The 21,194-nt window shown below is 38.9% G+C and overlaps 1 protein-coding gene across 3 annotated transcripts in view; it reads left to right on the top strand.

Moving 5' to 3' along the window:
• Window positions 1-21,194, top strand: part of macrod2 (mono-ADP ribosylhydrolase 2) — a 471,756-nt gene that overhangs the window by 249,670 nt on the left and 200,892 nt on the right. The window lies entirely within an intron of this gene.

The raw sequence follows: 21,194 nt of genomic DNA, 5'->3' as shown, positions 1-21,194 counted from the left end.
ATTCCAGTTAATCCAATTATATTTTAACTCCTGCAACTGTTACTTGTAAATATGAGTTGCCCACTATTATCTGGTAAAATCTTTGTAACTGTGTTGTGTCATGATAGTCTATCACAGCCTTGAGGCTCAATGGGAAACAGCCTTTCTAAAATGAGAGAATCATTAGGTAATATAGCATTGGCGAATTATGAGTGGACAATATGTGTAACTGTAATGTGTGATGTGACTCTCCCATGCTAAATAAAAGAATGGTTTAATTTAATGTGCCTCTATGAAATGAACAAAAACCTTTGAAACATCATGCATGTAATTTTATGCATAGTTTAGAAATACGATAAGTCTGTCTGTCGGTCAATCAAGATGTGATGGTTTGTTTTTACACACTAAATTTCCTGACAACCTTGTGGGTCGGTGTAATGGGCACTCTGGTCGTGCATAGTATCATGTCTGCCATGTCAGAGCACATTGTTTGTGGCAGCTCAGAGACTGACTCTCAGTTTACTTCCCCTCATGGCTGAACTCAATCCTTTCCTCAGCCCTAGGTGACATGTTCTCCTTCAAGCTGAGGCTGACTCCCGTTAGAAAACTATCAAAAGAGCGCTCAGCTTTACCACCGAACCGCAAAATGCTGAAAGCAGGCAATCTGTTGTCCTGATTGTGTTACTAGACTCTTCTCCCCCATCCTGTTTACCTTGCCTGTGACCTGTGAAATTCTGTAAATGCTAATATAGGGTTTCCCCATGGAAATAATTAACTTTTTGTTTTATTTAACTTGATGCTACTTAAACTGCAACTCTATCCATAAAGTTTCCGTAAGGAATATTCGGAAAAGTCTCAGCCCGGTAACGGGAGTCAGGATGAGGAGAACAAGATGGCTCTCTTGATCGTCCACAGATTCCTTGAGACAGAAGCACTCTTTTTGCAGTTGTAGCACAAGGAATGTAAGTAAAGCAATTTTCTCATGCAAAGACAACTAAAGCAGAAACATTAAAGATTCATTAACTACTGTCAGCTTTCAGCTTATTTTAGAGTGGCACTCTGATGTTTCCTGTCCTCAACTGAATTCATTTACTCTCTTGTTCATCAGCATCACAGATTGAAGTCTATACCCAACAGCATTTAACTGAGAACCACATCTGCAATAGACTATGACAATCAACTAAAATTAATTTTTCACACAAGGCTGATTTACAGCATATGTCTGGCACACAATTCAACGTACCTTTAAAATCAATGATTAAGTGGTCCTTTTGTGTTTTGAGAGTATAAATCTGTTCTAAAGAAGTGAAGTAGCCAATCATTTTTGATAGGAGGATGTTTTTTTTAACTCTGCTTTCACAAACATTTGTGTGGTTGCATCTCCATAGTTCCATGTACATCAACAGTTATTTAGCATGTTGAATGCATGCATCTCTTTTTAAATCACAAATGGCAATTTCCTTTTCGAGTCCTGGAAAAGGCTGCAGTCAGGATTGTCTCATTATTCAGACAAATGAGGATATGAATACAGAGAAGGTTTTTGTTATTTGTTTTATTTTATTTTACCAGCAGTCTTATCAATCTCCAGTCTGTTCACCATCTGCTTAGATAAATGCATTTTCAAAGCATTAATTTGCCTTTTCTTCAGCTTTTTACCATCACATGGGAAATCAGTGATATATTTTTTTTTTTTATATTACAGATGTGTTGTAAATCGGTGTCATCTTTGTCGATCTGTATGTCCGTACGGTACATAATCCAAAAAACATTCAGTGCTTTATCATGAAACCCAGCCAAAAAAAGAATTAATTGGAGTTGCTTAAACATGTCCAGTTGATTCTTTTTTTTCTCTTCTTGCTTTACCTCAACCTGGATAACTGAGAACCTACACAGACATAAACCTGTGGACAAGGAAAGTTGGTACATATTTTTAGTTTAAACAGCACAATTTTTATATGTATTTCTAAACAGCTGCTGAACTGAAATGATATTCCTGCAGATACTGTTCAGTTTTTGGGCTGGGATAGGATTTTCATTGAATGAAACATTTTTAAAATTAAAATGCCTGAGGAAAGAATGCTAAAAATGAATACAGATAAAGAAGGGCTGACTTACAATTACATATCTTACAATTAAAGTTTATTTTATTAAATAAATGTTTTGTTTTGTCAGAACTATACAATAATTCAGAGTGCAGCTCTTTCTTTATCTGATTCTGTGGAAGACACAGGCCCCCTCATCACCTCAGTGAGAGACTGCTACGACACAAAAGGAAAAAGGAAACATGAAAAAACTCTCGTGGTAAAGCATCCCGTCAGCTGTTCCCTGTCATCCAAGTCATTTTGCATCTGGACCCTCTCGGGTGTGCAGGAGAACACTCTCTGCATTATTTACAAGATGGGCAATCACTCAGAAATCTCTCTCTGTTTGGCCCAGCAGAGGAGCATGGGTCTAAAAATATCACCGCAACAATGCATGATCTTCTGTCTTATCAGAGGCACTCATACATGTGTGCATTTTTCTCAGCAGCCATGTTTCAGTGTGAAGTTGGCAAATGGGTAAATGCCTGTGTGTTGAATGCAAAAAGATTCATATTGTAGGCTCCCGTTGTCGTCCACTCCACTATTGCAGTCCTTGGTTTGACGGACAAAAGACAGTTATCTGTGAAAAGAATTGTCAAAAATCCTAATGGAGATCATCCGTCTTTTTTAATGTATAGAAAAGCTGAAAAATGTTGTCTTAAAGTAAGGGCAACATAATTTTGAAAATATACCCCCATATGTCAATGTCATAATCTGTGTATTCACACAAGAATTTATTATCCTCATCAGTGTCATCATCACAAAGCCATTTTCTAAAATATTTGAATAAATTTGTGTTGCAAATATTTATGACTTGGCAGAGGAAGGTACACAAGTCACCCAAAATTTATGATGTCTCCCACTTTGTAAGTCATTAACATAAAAATACTCCAAACCAGACCCCTCACAAATTAAAGCTCAGTGAACTGGAAGAGTTTAAGTGAAGAGCTGCTGATTTCATGGGTTATTGAGACCATTCCAGCTTTCACACCAAATGAAAAAAGCACCAATTCTGTTAGTCATTCAGATTCAGTTTTAATTTGAATTTCTTCCCATGTCCCAAGTTTTATTGGCATGCGAGGATAAACAGACACAGATCCATATGTGGGCATAGAAAGAGACATGTAGCCCTATTTAAAATGATTTTTTGTGTGGTTTTTTTTTGTGGTTTTTTATTCCTTTCATGCTGTGATGTTAGCATCTCCAGTTAATTGAGATGTATTCAATAAGCAGTCCAGCCTTGGTCATGAAAACTTTTCAACAGCGTATTTAGCATGTCCCCATGACCTCAGGTTCTTGTATCTTAATGGAATTCTAGAGCCTGTCTTCTATGTCAATGTGTGAAAATAAGGGTTAAAATGCAAAGAAAATGTACATGTATGCGGGAAAGAAACTAGATGAGCAGCTGTCAGAGAGACTGTTGAAGTAAACATCATTATGACTCCTTGGGCTCTGGCCTTGTGAACTGGTCCAAAGTGTTTGTGCAGATGGTTTCTGCTATGGTGTTTGGAAAAGGTAATTATGGTGCTCAAGCTTAGCCAAGCGGTCTCCCACGCAGTGCATAGCTTTTATGAAGACAAAACTAGAAGAAGATACCATCATTCACCAATGTTCTGGTTTGCAATCTTTAGAGACCTGAGCATGATGGTATAAATTCAACTCATCATCAGCAATGTGGGCTGAAACATGTTGATTTTTTCTTCTCTGTTCTCTGTGTCCTCTGCAGCTAGTTGTTCCTGCAGAGTTTGAAGATACATGTTTGCAAAGAGTTCATCTACATGGCTTCCAGCCCCAAAGAAACACATGGTTTTAAATTTCTCAAAGAGAAGTGGGGCCAGAGAAAATGCTACATTAATTTTACACAAAAATGACAAAGATTCTCAGAAGGGTTAGAGAGCAGGAGCATTGGAAGCGATGCCCTGGAGTAGAAAAGGCTTTGTTGCTGTTGTCAGAAGTTATCTCATAAATGTGGGAAAAAAGCAATGAATACATGGAAGAAATATTGTTTGGAGAAACATGATTCATCTGTATTATACAAAATAAAATGACAGCATCAGATCACAGGTGATGACCATTGAACAATACATCAAAATCATTTTTTCCAACAATTTTCCCCTATAGATGTGCTGCCATTACCATTTTAACACTCACAGCCCCTTGGCATGGGTGGGCTTGTTTAATGTGTGTTGTTAATTAACACCAGCATTTCATGGCTCCGTGCAACATTTGGGTGAACTGTTTCAGGGTGCATCTTGATGCTTCTTACTTACCCCTTGGCCACCAGGCAGATGGTCAGTTATTAGCAATAATTAAAGCTCCATCATTCATCATGGTTTGTAATTGTGTTTAATTTGAAATGTATCAATGATTAAAAGCTGCAGATGCATCTTGTGAATGTTAATAGGCATGGAGACCAACAGAGGGATTGAGAATGACAGAGGAAACATCTCATAGGGCTCACTGTTGCTCTTACCAGAAGACAATTGCAGTTTCTTGTGGTGATAGTACGGCCTCTCTTTCAAATATAGCAATGCTCATTAGTTAAAGCTCAATTCATCGCATCTCATTTGTTTATTTGTATAACTCTTTTGGAATTAAGGTAGCAAAAATATTGTAAACAAAGCTGGTGTAATTTTGATCCAAACTGCATGGAGCAACATTTTATGGATCTAATGAAGACAAAATGGTGTCTTTGTTGTGGAGAGCTTCTTAAGGGAGCTGTAAGACCTTAAAGAGAATAAAGTAGGTCAGCTGGCTGACATAGGGTGCCTGCGGACATATTCTCTATGCTTTGCACACAGAAGCCTTGCACAGAAAGGAACCATAGTTAACAGTGGTAACAGCTTGTAATGAGAGGAAAACAACCTGGAGGCTTTTATTTGATCATCTGAATGTTTCCTGTCTATCACAATGTGGAGTAGAAAAAACATGCAAGTCCATGTGCCCAGTCTGTGACTGCACAGTGTGTGACTGCATGTAATCTTGTGCTGTGTGTGCATATGTGTGTTGATGTGCTACTTGGAATCTAACCTGATGCAGAAAATACCAGTCGTGTCCATGGGATTAGATGTTGTGCATTAGTTTTACAAGTATAGGCCTTTATCACAGCAGATATTCAGATTTTAAAATGTAGATACACAAACATTGATTAATTAAAGTAATTAGAATTATGTTGTATTTAGAGAAGAAGTGCTTTTCTAATGAGCGAGCATATTTAAACGCAGTGAGCTGACTCAGAGTCCTGAAGTGAACAGAAAAATCTTTGGTATCTTGGGTAACCCATGTGTTCACCCTATGACTTCATGTCAGACTGGCTGCTGGGAAAAGGTCTTACAGCACAGCATAAATTGATGGTTGGATCTTTTTATTAATATAATCATTCTTGAACTTTAGTTTTCTGGCCATGTGAACCCTGGAGGTTGTTGTTTATTTTCCATGCAAAATTTATTTTCAGTAGTATTGGACCAAGGCAACAGTGCTGCAGTGCTGTGTTTGCTCTGTGGATGTGGTGTGTTACTCTGGGAAAAAAGACATCTGATTTAACCTTGTGATGTCTGTTTTAAATGCAGCATGTTCTGTTTAAGGGAAACATTTCTAGTGGAATAAAATAGGAGAAACAGTCATCAAACTAACTACCTTAGATTGTGAAAGCAGCAAATCAAATGATTAAATATTCTACAGCAAAATGTGCCGTGTTCCTGTTCCCAAAGGGACAAATCAAGAACTGGCGTATTTTTAAGAGGAGGCGGATTGACAGCTACTGTTAATGACAAGAAATCTCTCCTACTGCTCAGGCACTTGTTCATTGATTTGTTGTCAAGAATACTAAAAAGGAATCGGCAAAATCCTGGTCTTATTGTTGACCGCATGCTATGAGTGACAGTCAATTAAAACAGGAGTGGGATCCTTGATGTAACACGATCTACAGTAGATGAAGGCTCTGTGTAACAGAACTGCCAGAGTCTCCAGAGCTAACAACTAAACACGTACTTGGAATCAGTCTGAAAATGTTAAGAGGAAAGAGCTTTTATTTAATTCCTCAGCTGCTGAAATATGGGAAGTTAGAACGTTTGTTCTCTTAATTTTTCCATTAATGTCTTTGGCTATAATTTTCCACCAGAGGATTTGTACAGAATCATTCCTTTGATCACATCACAATTTGCTACTGTTTTGTACGTCATGGTAAATGTTGATTAGTCTAAATGTTATTTTATTGCACTGGAAGCTCAAGCTGAAGTGAAGCTTTAGATTTTCATCATCAAGACAGGAATTGGAATCTTATGTTTTCATACCATAACCAAATCAAGTTTACCGGCTAGTAATTTCCTTTTTTTTTAAAAGTATTTTTGCAGTTTTGTACACTTAGATAGAGGTGTCTGTAAAATACTGCTCAATGCTTACACCAACTATTAGCGTTCACACACTTCAAAGTTTGGTGTTGAAAGTAGAGTATACTTTCACCCTCGTGGATTTCTGTGAAGAGAAAAGGCAGACGTAAAGCAGCCTTTCTCTCGTCTTCTGATATCTCTAACAGCCAGATGTTTGTATTGAAAATTATGCTTTTTTTCCCCTTCTTTCAAAACATTTCCTTCTGAAAAGCAGCAATCCCCTTTACAGCCTACTTCTCCAGAGTACACCACTACTGCTTTTGTGTGCCGATAAGAGTTCGTGAGTCCATGTGTCTTTGATCAGCCCTGCCGGAGAAGATGTTGCTGGTTTAGCGGGGAGATGCCGGTGTTCGCTGTTGGGCTTAGATATTGCCTCTTGCGTGCTCCACATTGAGCGGCTCTGTGGGCCGCTGTGCTGCAGTTAGCCTTTTTTCATGTAAGTCTCCAAATTCGGTCGGCTAGCTTGTTCTATTTAAAGAGAAAGAAGCTTTAAACAGAGGCAGGCACATTACAGGGATAAAATGATTCAACATAAAGTAATAGCCTTTGGTAATTGAAAAGTGATGAGCCCTTACCAGAAGGTTCGGCAAGGATCCTGGTCAGTGAGTTTTGAGCAGACCCAATCACACACACACAAACATGCACACATGTGCATGTAAGCACCTCATTTGTGTTTGAAATCTTTCTTGTTTTCCATCATAATTTAGAGATAAATGCATTTCACGTTTGTCTAGCTGAATATCCTTATTTGAAGTAATCAATAAATTGATGAAACTCAAGGTTTTGAGAAAAAGCTGTGTAATGCCAATGAAGGTTTGCATATCCTTGCTAGTGGGCATACAGAGACACATTGAAAAGTAAACAGCAGCTCATAAAGTCCATTATGGTGCATTAAATTCCAGCCTTTTTGATTTGACTGCAGTTTACAGTCTGCTGTTATTTGAATATGAGCATTTTGTCCAGTTGTTCACTGGGGTGTACTGGATCTCCATTGATGATTTCCATGTAGTTTCTCTGCATCACACCCTGTGACCTTTGGATGACCTGAACACATATGAAGACAAAGGGTACACCGCAACAAATGAGATATAGATTCTCTGCAAATGTGGAGTACGTGGCATGGATTATTGCGGTGCTGTGGATCATGCTATTTTAGTTCTTGTCCACTTTTATGGGAAAATTACTAACCACCAGTGAATGTGACCTTCAAAAGGATTACAGAATGAGGCGATCAATTCTAACAGTTTGACAAGTCAGTTGCCCTATCACAATAAATACAGCCTTGTGTCAACAGTGAGATATGTGGGATATCAAAAACTCTTATTACAGTCAAATCAAAGTAACTTTGAGCTCGCCGATGAGTAACTAATATTTGATACCATGTAAACATCTCCCACACTGACCCTACGACTACTTCTATCAATTACTGGTGAGATTCTTACCCCCTATTTTAGATATTTTTCTGCCTTATACAGTATGTTGTAAAGATAACAATGCAGAATACATAAAACTTCCTTCATGCTCATTTTTGCTGTGATAATCATTGCAAAGAAGCCCCAGTAGTTACAGTGTACCCATCTGGTGAAGAAACTGGGACAAAGTGTACTATAGAGTGAACAGAGGACAACTCTCCTGGCCTTTAGGGCTGAAGAGAGCCAAGTGTTCTGCAATGGTAAGGTGAAGATTTTTATTATTTATTTATTTGTTTTTATTTATTTTTAGATATGCCTCTGGAGTGCATGTTTGCTTGCAAAGGTCATTAATTTATGTGTCATCTGTCACTTGTTGATGAATGCTTGGAGTGTGTAGAGACATCCCTTAACTCTTGGAAAGATGCTGAGATCCTTTTTGAGAGGCAGAACAGGGTCTTAGTGGATGTCAACAGCTTTCGATACTAATGACCCATGAATCAGAGCAGGACTCCTTAAATTGGTTTTCAACTTCTTGCCCAGTCCTAGACTTGTCTTCTTGCCATGATTTCCCTCCTCAGTCTCGCAGGATTCAGGCCACCCCTACTCAACCGTTCAGAGCATCATTATTCTCATATCTCTTATCTAGAGACGAGATCAATAAATCTATTCTTCTCTGACTGAACTCTGATGTCCACCAGCCTCTTATTTTTCTTCTTGTCAATCCACATGAACACTTATCTGCTGGAACACGTTGATGCATTGTGTGACGCCTTGGCAAATGTTCATTAAGTTGTTTTTCAATGAGAAGCAGGGATCAATAGCAGACTGTGGTGATTCATGCAAACCCACCCCTATGCATCTGTGCTGATCTCTCTTAAGGATTAGCATGCCGGAAGACACTGATAATATGAAGAAGTCAATTAGCAGCTCCTGAAATATAAATGATTATGCAGGTAAAAGCAAAAATTGCTGTTGGACTTCTTCCAGTGCGATTAAAAGCCTCTCATTGAAAGCTGTGCTATGATTATGCTATGATCATAATTTTGCACTTACAATTTTTAAAGTGTTTGTATCAATGACTATTTGTAATAAAACATATGAAATTGTTTTTATAAATGAAATTATCCTTTTATTTTATGTTCTTAACAATCAGTAGCTTTCAAACTCATCCTTATGGAGCTACCTTCAGGGTTGTTGCGTTAAAAATGCAGCCTTCTGCTAAATGAGGAAGTGCAGGCATTGGTACATACGTGTCTCCTGTTTACAGTGCATAGATTTCCAGGAAGAATACTGTTCTTCAAAGAAAACTTTATTACACCCTCATTACATCAGCCTGAGGATGCACTTTTTCTTTAACCTCCCACACATTTTTTTCCTCAGTTCACAGTCATCTAAACATGCACCTACAGTAGAGATGCTGGAGTATTTCTTGCCGAGCAGATAGATTACAACACTCTGCATTATAACACTCACAATTTGAAATCTAATAATCAACAAGCTACATATTTGCAAACCAAAAGTTTGTTTATTAATGTCACAGAACAGGAGCAGTATAGCACTGCAAATTATCTTGTGAATTTGAACAGTTTTCCATTCAGGACAAGTCCATATTATTTAATTGAGGACACAATGCACTTATATAACTTATAGGAAATAATTTGACAGGAAATATATTGTTTTGTGCACTCTTATTGTTTTTTTTGTTGTTGTTTTTTCAAAAATTGTGTTAGGAAAAGAAATATATTTTTAGTATTTGTTTGACTTTAATATAATATCTCAAACTAATATGCAGATGGTGTCTAAGGGTAAGAATACCCTCACTATGGAGCAAAGCCAGTTATATTATGTATACTTTTCAGAGTGCATGGTTTACTCCATCTGTCAAATGGGTCAAATATGGAACATCCTGCTGGCATCACAGTCTGATGTGCATTTCATGTCACTGTGAGTTGGACATTTTGAATCAGGCCATGAACCTTTGACATCTGTCATCTCACTCTCTTTTTCTGTCCCACACTATAATAACGAGTCAAATCAAAATCAGAGCATCATGAAATGAATATTCAAGTATTTACACACACACACACACACACACACACACACACACACACACACACACACACACACACACACACACACACACACACACACGTGTGATGTGTAATGAATGTGTATGTGTGTGTGTGTGTGTGTGTGTGTGTGTGTGTGTGTGTGTGTGTGTGTGTGTGTGTGTGCGTGCGTGTGTGTCTGTGTGTGTGTTTAAATTCACTAGAGATGGGCTTTAAATGCAGCTGGACTTTGATGTTTTGCTGACCAGATATGATCTTTTATTGCTCCTCAATTAATCCTGATGATGGATCCCAGAGCGATGGGCCAGGAAGGTGATGATGTATGGCATTGGTGAGGCTGCTGGAACAGATGGGCCTTCAGTACAACATGGTGGAGCGATGGGGTGGAGAACTACATATTGGTCTTTGTTGCTACATTGGCATGGAACTTCCTAATCTAGTGTAACTGATGACAGAGAACGCCTTCCTCAGCTGCTCTCTCCCAGGGGCTTATCATTCTCTTCTTCCCTGTATCAATCACCTCAGAGTCAGGCCATTTGTTCATGCTACATACCCTGACCTCCCATGGTGTCTCCAACTGAACTACATTATACTGTATGTGTTGTTCCATATGAATCCTGTACCTCTCCTCATGGTGAGTTTGATCTATGTGGTTTCCTGCTGAATAGGGCACATGTCAGAATATGGGATGAAAGAACAGCAGGTGTACATTGAAAAGTTTGCACTTAGTTACCACTTAATATCAGTTTCACATGTGACCCTACTAAACAATGAAGATGAAGGAGAACCTATTGTCTGATCGACTCTGCTGTGGTCATGTTTCCTATTCATGCGGTAATTCTTACATCCCACTTACCTCTGGCTTAGTTCAGCAGGAACAGGAAATGATCAACCTCCCATCGGTAACCCTGTGGGACACTGCTGACCACAGCACTCAGCACTAACCAGCATGACAAAGACACCATTACAAACAACATATGTGTGACTGATGAAGACCAACTGACTCGGCTTAAAAGAGACATCAGCATGGGCAACCTTTAAAGCAAGACTGCAAACATGTGACATCTGAAGAAGGAAAGCTGAAATGCTCTTAAGGGAAGGAGATGAATGGAGGTTGATTGAATGCTGTCAGAGAAAGCAGGATCAATTGGTGTATGAGCTAACACTGTCAATTTATGCAACTTGAATTAATGGAAAAGCTTGATTTTGTTTTTAACTGTGATTACATGTATGTATCCATGACATTTTTATGTGTTTCAGAATAAAAAGGGGGTGGAGTCTAACCTTTCAATGAGAAGCTTTGAACTATTTGCAGATGTTGATTTATGAGGTCTCTCAAGAATCTTGTTCATCACAAGCAGATATTGACTCTGAGTGCTGATAGAGTGAGTGGGGTGTTTGGACGGTGGCTTGAGAGGGCCGTCATATTGTAAATAATATGTAAGGGCTTACAAGTAATGAAACATAGTATTAGTCCTGGCTCTAATGACAATAACATAAGGTTTACATTCTGGATGTTTGTGACTGTTGATACCTTTATGCTAAAAGTAAAAAGAATACTCAAAGTAATTTACATTTTAATTGTATTGTTCAGCTGGACTTCCTATTTGAACCTGGTCCCATCTGCTCTCACTAAAAACAATCTTACTAAAGCACATACATATGTTGTATTAGTATCAGTGTAGTGTCCTGGCCTCAATCAATGAGGTCTTTTTCTGGAATCACTCAGCGTATTGGAAATGTCAAATCCATCTTGGCGGCCTCTGTAATGAATAGAGGGTTGCTGGCTTAAAGTCATTCATTTTGTTTTATTGACCCTTAGATTCCATAAGGAAAATCACACTGAGACTTCAGCCACATGTTAATGAAAACATGGCGGACCTTGAACATACTGCTGGAGGTCTTTCCAGAGTCGTAGCTGCAGATAATAACTGAATATAGCTTAGCCAAATCATATACCCAGTGATATCATGCTGTGACAGTACAATGAGCAAAAATAATCTCATTGTTCCCCTCTCCCATTTCAAATGTTTGTTTTTGATTCCTGCTGTGGATTCAGCTTTTCACCTGGGCTGAAGTTTTGGATGATCTGATTTTGTACTTTGTTTGAGCGGTTTTAAAAGATGTAGGCGCATGGTAAGCGCTGCTGAAGTATACCTGCCACTGACAAAAGGGAAGTAAGTAGTAATGTAAGTAGTAATTTCAAAATTGAAAACTTATTAGTTTGAATTGAAATTCAGCTATCAACACAGCCAAACTGATGTCTTTCATCAATGGGTTCTCTTCCTCATTTAGTATAGAAGCTGAATAATCAGCTATTTAAATGTGTGCCTTCCCTTCACTGAGGCATGATTAAAGGTAAATACACTTAAGTACCCTCTTGGCCAAGGACTCCGACCAAAGGATGCACATTCTAAAGTGCACCGCTAGACGAGCATATGGTTTAGGCATGTGGAGAAACTAAAGGCTATGCACACAATAAGAGTCAGTTAATTCCATTTGCAATTGGACCTAACACTTTCCAACAAGAGACATGGGCAGAGAGAGGCTTGAGTGCAGCAAATATCCCGGGGAGAGCAAGAAGACTCCAGTCCATTACCAGGAGACAGAAACAACACACGAGTCTTCACATATGCATACAACAGCACACTTATTTCTTAATTTCCCAATTCAGCACAATAAGTTGATTTAATATGCCCTGGAAGATGAGAATCCTTCTGCTGTAATCATTGCCGTATGTGCTTGTCAATCCATGATGTGAAGCTTCCTGCTGCATGCTAGAGAGGTAGCTTGATGTGCCGTATGTGCAGTATGTCAAGTCCTGCTTCACTTGGTGCAAATTTCACTTTTGCTTTAGTATGCAACTGTGTTGTCATCTTCCTTATTAGATGATCCTGTTATTTGGAGCCTGAAGCATTGTACAGACTGTCCCATCAATTTGGTTTTCCAACAAAGGAGTCCAGTCAGGAACTGGGTCTGGAAAGGAAGCAGGCGGTGAGGCCTAATGATAAAGGGGAAGAGATTATCCAGCAGCATTTCATTCTCCCTGTAACACACACATAAACATAGTAGTACAACAAGATTGCGAAAGGCCCTCTAGTCAACCCAGCTTTCTCTGGTCTGTCGGCAGAACCTTGTGTAGTATCTACAGGTCAACATGGAGGCATTTGTAAATTATGGTTTCCATGCAAGCCAGGCACTTTGTCTGCAAGACTAAAACATTCTCTTCATACAACATTTCAACTTTTGAACAAATATATTCTACTACATAATAGCCCACTCTGCTGTTAATTACATCCCGCTTCAAATCGATGATGTATTGTAAGTGTCAGTGTTCCTGTGTTTGTTCGTCCATCCATCCGTCCATTAGTATGTCCACCAAATATCTTTGCAACTGTTGCAGATAGAAAGATGAAACAAAAAGCACATTACTCGGGCGGCAAAGGGGATGAAAATGAGATGATGACCTTGAACTCGAGAAAACTAGGTCAAGGTCAAATTTCAACTTTTGTGCACTCAGGAACCGGATAAGATAGAAAGACGAGGCAGAAGGCTAGTGTGAGTAAGACCATAGATCAAGAGCTAGCTAGCTTTGATGTTTGACCTATGGAAATAGGTCAGGGTAAAATTTTGAATTCAGGGGTGTCGCGGGATGTTGCAGTCTGTGACTGCATTGTTTCTAGTTGCATTTTAGAAATATTGACATATAAAGGTTGATGGTTAGTTTTGTTTTGTCTTTCATGCAGAAATAAGATGAGTTTCGATGCTTTTGCCTTACCATATATTTATTGTGGCAGCACACAGAAATACCTGCATTTATGTAAATAATGATTAATTTAATCAGCTGATCACAAAGATTAATCAGGATATACCATATTCTGATATCTAATAAAAGTGACAGCACGTAACAAATCTAACAGCACGTAAATAATTTGTTGACAGTGCACCCTCATTCTTTGCAGTTAATGTGTTCCAGGAACCACACGCGGTTGAGGAATCCGCGATCGAGATCGTGATCTATTTATCTTATTATTTACAGTAATTTAAATGTTTACGAACCCTCACCATACTGATATTAAACAACCTTCTATCTGTATTACATTTTCCCACATTGTTTCCCTTATCGACTGTTTAAAGCTCTGTTCCGCCAGTGCCAGAATGGCGGAACAGAGCGCACTTTCGGATGACGTCAGCCAATAGAATGCGGGTGCAGTATCACGTGACTGCCTACTAAAAATCCGCAATGAGGTGGAGTTGCAATCGTTGATGCGTGAGGGCACACTGTATCAATCCTTTGCCAGAAGACAAGGAATATTTATACTGTATATAATATGCTACATTGAATGCTGCATGTGTGCACTGGCTTTTGAATTGTCCCATTAGGGGTTGCCACAGCTTTTTGTCCTTCTTACATTTAGATACACACTCATATTTGTTTGGCAAGGTTTTTTATGCCGGATGTCCTTCCTGTCACAACCCCCTGCATTAATCCCGTCTCAGGACTGGCTAACAGTTGATTCTCGTTTGTGCCCCCGTAGGGCTGCAGATGCCAGGGAATGAACACGGGAAGCATACAGTACAAACCATCGCTGAGCTACATACCCGCCAATATCCATCTTGTACATTTACCTTATTTCTAATGTCCATCACTTTCTTTAATATTCCTGTTCTCTGCAGTTGGTTTAGTCAAATCCACATACAAGAATATGTGGGAATATGTGTTTTACATTACTGTCACTCTTAATCCGTCAGGCAGCTTGACAGCGTTTTGCTGTTATAATTTTGAGACTTTTAACTATCTTAGATTACAATGCTTACATTTCCTGACATCTTAAATTCATCTGATGCTATTTGACAATAGGAATTTACCCCTATCTAGTGCTTCATTTTTTCCCCCTTTCCCTCCTTCTTGTGGTTTACCTTACTTTATCACGTAATCAGTTATTTTTCATAATATTTGATGGGCGTAGTAAGGAGTGTCATGAATGTTCATTTCTATATGATCTTCAATTAGAAACAATACAAGATTCTACTACTTGAGTCTAAATATTGTCTAAATATAGGCTTTTTCTGGTAGTATTGTGTGTACTAGAGACAAATGGGCACTGCCAGTAATGTGTAATGGTGAGAAAATGTTCTTTCCACCTCAGCTTGCTTTAGCAGCTGACACTTTGCTGTCCATCATTACAAGCCAAGAAGCTCACCTTCTTTCCTTGTTTCTGAAGGTTTAATAATACTCGCTGATTGTACAGAAATAGTATTTTGAAAATAGGCTACAAAATGAGTGCCTTGTGGTGTCAGTACTGCTTTTCTGGTGGAGAATGTGAGCTTCCCCACAGATCCACGTTTAATTGGCTCACTCCATAGCTTGTCGATTCCTGTCCTGTGGCTGTTCTTCATTGCCCATTCACACCTTTCCCCAGCATCCCCACAGGTGGAGTGTGAAATCCATTTGTTTCAAGACAGGAGCCAAAGCACTCTCTGCTCTTTGACAGACCATTTTGTGTGGTGCTCCAAATAGTTCCTATTGAACTAAACAGGTATAACTCAACAGTATAAGTCAAGCTAATAGAGAGTCATTAGAGGAACACTGGCCTGAACACAAAGCCAGCGTTGCTGCTTTAGTGCAGGTACCACCCATTGTCCTATGTTGTCCTGGCGATAAGCAGACAATTAGACGTTCGACTAAGCAGCAGCAGGGGTCATGAATCATGATTTTCCATCGTGCTGACAGGGTTCAACCAGGGCATTACAAAATTAACCCCTTGAGGAGTGAGTTTATAGGTGAACCTCCAATTGTACATGTTAGTATTTTAGGTGCTTCAATGGTCAATGTGACAGAATTAGGTCCTTACCTAGTTAGGAAGGGGCACTTAAACAGTTATCTACTCCTATGGTTTGGTTAATGACTGACATTTACGATGTACAAGGATAGGCCTGAGAAATGACCCTACCATCCAGCACCACTGATAACCTACACACTGACCTTGACTGCAGGTAAACACCAGGTTTGTTTGTGACTTTTTGTAATTGCCACAGCCATTAGCATGTTTTGAATGCATTTGGGACTTGCCATTCATCAGAGGCTCTGTGTTAAGATTTAGTGCTTACTGTCACAAAGTTTACTTCCTAACAGAGGAATAGTCCTGGCCAAATGAGAATAGACGAATCCAAAATACTAAATCACAGCACTTAGGGCACCACCTGTCTCTGGTGTGGCCAGGTAATTATCTTGCATCAGTAGTTTCTCATTTCTTCCCACGGCGGTGACATTAACATAGAACAGGAATGGCTCTGCATATGTGAGATGAGTCACTTGGCTGATTGCATGCCTGCCTTGACCCCCATGTCCAACACAGTGCTAGCGGAAATTCTCCAGATCGTAATGAACCAATAGGATGTTTTCTTGCTTCTCACAAATAAACAAAGGGCTCAAATGTTAGGCTTTGTATAAATTAGCATTAATGACTTAATTATATTTCTGGACACTGTTCTGTTCTCAAAATCAGCACTTCATTAAGTGGTGCTGGGCACTTAATTGAAGTTACTGTTCTGTTTAAAAGGTAGTTTGACAAGTTACACCAGTGAACACCTGGCCGAGTTTAGGCAGACGTAAAGCAAGCATGTTCATGAGCACCATATGTCAAACATAATCTGCTTTAATCAAGATGAAGATTTTTAACTGTTTTTAAACCATGTTGGGTGAGGAGCTGGTTTTTTTTTCCTGTTGACCTCAATATCACACTGTGCTTCAATGTGTTGTTTTATATTAAATATTTTGTCAGTAGCCTAAGGCTCAGTGCTTTGCTTGAGGACAGGCTGAGATTGCAGGTCAAATTTGCAAATACAATTTTATATAAAATATATTCAGATTTGAAGGTTGTGCAAACAAACGTTGTGCAGTATTCACTGCTTAATACCCCTACATCCTGTGTATCCAGACTTACATGCCTTCACGACCTCAATATTTTTCATCTGCTATATAATGGGAAAAAAATAATAAGTAGTGAATGGACTTCAGGATAGTGATTAAAAATATTTCATTTCTGAGCTTGTAGTTTTGCAGCCTGACAATGTTTTATGAGTAAGCTGTCCACATGAGGAAGTTGTTGATGTGAAATCACAACAAAACAGCGAGACAGCGAAGGTGTGAGGTGCAGATGAGACATCTGATTACTTGAAAACCTTTGATCAGAATACATGATTTATAAAAAGGATTTTGAAAATGGTCTAGTCAGTTATGGAGCAGTGAACCATGTCATCATATGTCTAAAATAAATTCACTGAAAGTCACTTCATTAGTGAGTGTTGTATTTTCTAAAAGGAAATATTTTTATTGTGAATTTTTTGTTTTGTAAAATAATACTTAAAAAGTCATCCCACACACATTTACATATTTAGCCGCTGTCAGATGATTGTTTAGAAGCATAAAGAATAAAGATAAACAGACACTGGCCCTGTAGAAATTGGCAGCACCACATCAGAGCTGATGATTGATATGTGCTTATTACTATTTGCACAGTGTAGAGTTGGTATAAATTAGTAATTGAGATATTTTTTCAAGCTCTTTATTGTTTCCAGGGCCTCTGTTCAGATGTGCTGAGGGACTTGGACTTAATAGCCTTTATGGATCCAGGTAGCAGCATATATGAAAACCTGCTTTTCCCAGGTCTGACTTTTGCATCTATGTCCACCAAACTGTCAATTGGTTTGTACCTCTTTATGGAGCTGTAGAAGTGAGTTAGTTAATGATATCACCTCAGTGTGAAGATTAGAACTCAATTATCTATCTGCCTGTGCCACTGACCTGGGTCTGGTTGAATATATTAATCATATTTCTTGATAGAGTAGCAGCAAGAAGTAAAAGAAGCCTATAGCCACATGAAAAAGGAACCACTGTGCACTGAAGATTATACAGAGAAGAAAACCTAAACTGCTTTTTTCCCTCTCTTTTTTTGCAATGCTGTGTTTAAGGCATTTTCCTCAGCACAATAAACAATGATGCACACATAACTTAACTCATTCATTCTTTTACGCTTCAGGATCAAAAGCTTTCAGTTATCGTAAGTCTTCTCAAAAACCTGGGCAAACTAATTGAATCCTGTAGTTCAGATATAAAGTTCATTTATTTTCCTGACCGCTTCATCAGCTTGCGCGGGGCACGGGGAGCTGGAGCCTATCCCAGCTAGCTTAGGGCGTGAGGCAGGGCAAACTCCAGGTGCGACGCCAATACACTGCGGAACTACAAAGAGACAGACAACCATGCACACTCACTCTCACACACTACAGCCAATTTGGAACAGCCAATTAACCTGAAGTGCATTTTTTTGGAGGTGGGAGGAAGCCGGAGAACCCCACGCAGACACGTGGTGAATATGCAAACTCCGCACACAGCGGAACTCGAACCCCCACCTGCCTTGCGGTGCAGTGACAGCACTACCCATGGCGTCACCGTGCGACCCTCAAATATGAAGTTACATTTTAATATTCAAATCACGAAGCATCCCAGAGGCTTCTCATGCTGCTCTTTAACACTAAGGGTATGCTTTTAAAAAAGGCTGAGACTGAAAATGCACTACTCTTTAGAGCAAATGTGTGAAGCTCTGACTGACTGAATAGTTGGATTTTTTGCTGTGCTGAACAGTCATTGCAGACCCCCCCTCCCCCTAAGGAAAAAAAACCTGACTATTTTACACTTCCAAGAGTAGTCAATCATTTCTTGTGGTCTGCCACTGAGTTTTTAACTCACATCATGCCATTTTTAGTTGAACCTAAGTCAATTTGGAGAAAACATTATTAATCCAAAGTGTAATTAATGAAATAACAGTGAATGAATGGAAAATTGGTTAAGACAGAAAAATCTGAATAAGTTTGCAATGCTTCAAACTGAATTTCTCAACAGCTCCTTTTCATCCTTTTCATCAATAATCATGAAAACCTTTATACCTTCCATGGGTCAAGATCTCTAGCAGTCTGAAGTCAGACTCTGCTAATAGAGGCATGTTTCATCAGAGAACTCCCGTGTTTCCTGCAAGGCACATACAAGAAGTCGTTTTGATGTGGTGTTCTTTTGAGAAAAATACAAGGCTGGTGATAGTAATGACATCGCCCACAGTTCTCTGCAGATGTTGATTGAAGAGTCTATTTTGGCTTCAGGAGTTCTATCAGTGGGACGTATGATCCTGGAACAGGTCACTGTGATCTCTCTGGCATCTACTGGAGCTCACAAACAGACCCCCCTCCCATCCATCCACTGCATGTCCTGATAGAGAGAAGCGAATCCCCAAGAGAGGCTTCTTCTCAGCCAGATGGCAGCCAACGCTGCCTCCTACTGCTTCAGCACCTTCATTAACAAGCTGACAGGCTTGACATGGATAAAAGAGACTGAAGCAATCATTCTACTCCAGACATTAACAGAATTGTCTCATTGAACTTCAACACTTATAGTATTTCATTATATTTTGTGAGACTTCTTTTAGCTGTCCACCATGTTTCCCTTTCTGTCTGCCTGACATGAGTTCAGATGAACAATCTATAAAGGAAACATTCCATTTTGCCAGTGACATGAAAAACCCAATATCACTCACGATCTTCGACATGCTGTGTCAGAATTAATTTGGTTGATAAAGTGACTGTTTTTATTTGCTTCACTGGAAGAAGTACCTGCGTGACCACTTAGTGTCTAGAACTGTCTCAAATAATAAATGTTATTAATATCCAAAATTAAATGACTATATTTCAGATATAACAGAAGAAGTGCTGTGAACATGTTCATCTACATCCTCAAAGAATGACAAGAACGATGGCAGCTTAAACGTTACTAACATGCTGCTGTCGATGCTCTAAGCATGTCATGTTATTGCTGCCACTCATACCTACAGTTCTTAGATGTTTTTTAAAATGTTCCTATTCCTGCCAGCTTGTTTAAGTTTCACTCAAACAACTAAGCTGCTCTGAATCATTAGTATTTTTGCCTTGTTCTGTTCAGGTGTGTAGTATACTGCAGTATTACCAACAAAGAGACTAAAAGCTTCCCACCCACACACCAGGGTGACTTTCAGCCCCTTGTTGCTTTGAAGTCAGATGCAAAGAATACAGCATAGAGATTGGAAAATGATAAGGGAACAATTCCCCTACTTTTTTCAGCCTTCTTTGTGGTCAACACAAGTTCACGTTTCATCTCACAACCATTCTCAGGCTTTTTTATCTGCTGGTGTAACAAATATAAATTGGTAAAACTAATGATTTTACCAAAGGCAAAAAATTGGTTAAAAAAAAAGAAAAAAAAGTTGTTCTTTTTTTGAATAAAACGTAGAATATCTCTTTTTCTTGAATCAAGTGATAAAATGTGAGTGCTGCACACTGACATTAAATGTTGTCCTTCCTGAATGCTGTCTGGCCATCAAGCACTCACATGGTGGTGGATTATATTCAGCTGAGGGGCTGAGTGCCTCTGTGTCAGAAGGTGAGGATAGTAAGAGGTTTGTCAGAGGGAGAGCTCCTGTAAATAATTTAACTAGTCAGGCAGTGAAGGGTCTTGGCTCCTGCATATAATGGAAGATTCTGAAGGCACAGCAGAGGCTGCTTGCTTCTATACTTGTCTGAGACACCTAGCCTCACACTATTTCTCATATGTTCAAGTACATAAACAGATTTATTTATTTTTTCATTTTCATTTATTTCAACTCAAAATTAAAGATATTTTGCTTAATTTGAATGATCATGTTTTCAATGTGTGAATAACATGTTAAATTACATCTTCAAGTTTAAGTTGCCATTTCAAGCACAGGACTGTGATCTTGAAACAAAAGCTTGTCTGAACTAAATGATGTTAAGCATTTTGCTTGCTGTATCCAGTTTTCTAATGGTTCATCAGTACCAATGCCTCCATTATACAAATAAATACTTGAAATTTAATAAACGTACTGCTGTATATAGTTGTGGAGTTGCAGGAAGCCTATTAAAGACTATTATTAGACACCAGTGATCTGCATCAACAGAACATGCTTTCTCTGCTTGTTCATAAAACATATAAGTCTTCAGCATCGTGCCACAGGCAGCACTATGACAAAACCTGTGTTGATACAGATACACCTATACACCTATATGGCAAGTCCTAGCTCACTATGATCTGTTTCATTTCACTCCAAACCTTTACCCTGCAGCACTCAAGCTTACACAATCAAAGCATTAGCTACAGAATAGGAGACAAACGCAAGCACATATATTTAGGAAGTGCTGCAGTGTTCAGAGCTGTGGCAAATT

Source organism: Antennarius striatus, chromosome 11 (assembly GCF_040054535.1).
Source record: "Antennarius striatus isolate MH-2024 chromosome 11, ASM4005453v1, whole genome shotgun sequence".
Classification (NCBI taxonomy): domain Eukaryota; kingdom Metazoa; phylum Chordata; class Actinopteri; order Lophiiformes; family Antennariidae; genus Antennarius; species Antennarius striatus.
Note: the sequence above shows the minus strand (reverse complement) of the source record. Positions and strands in the feature narration are given on the sequence as shown.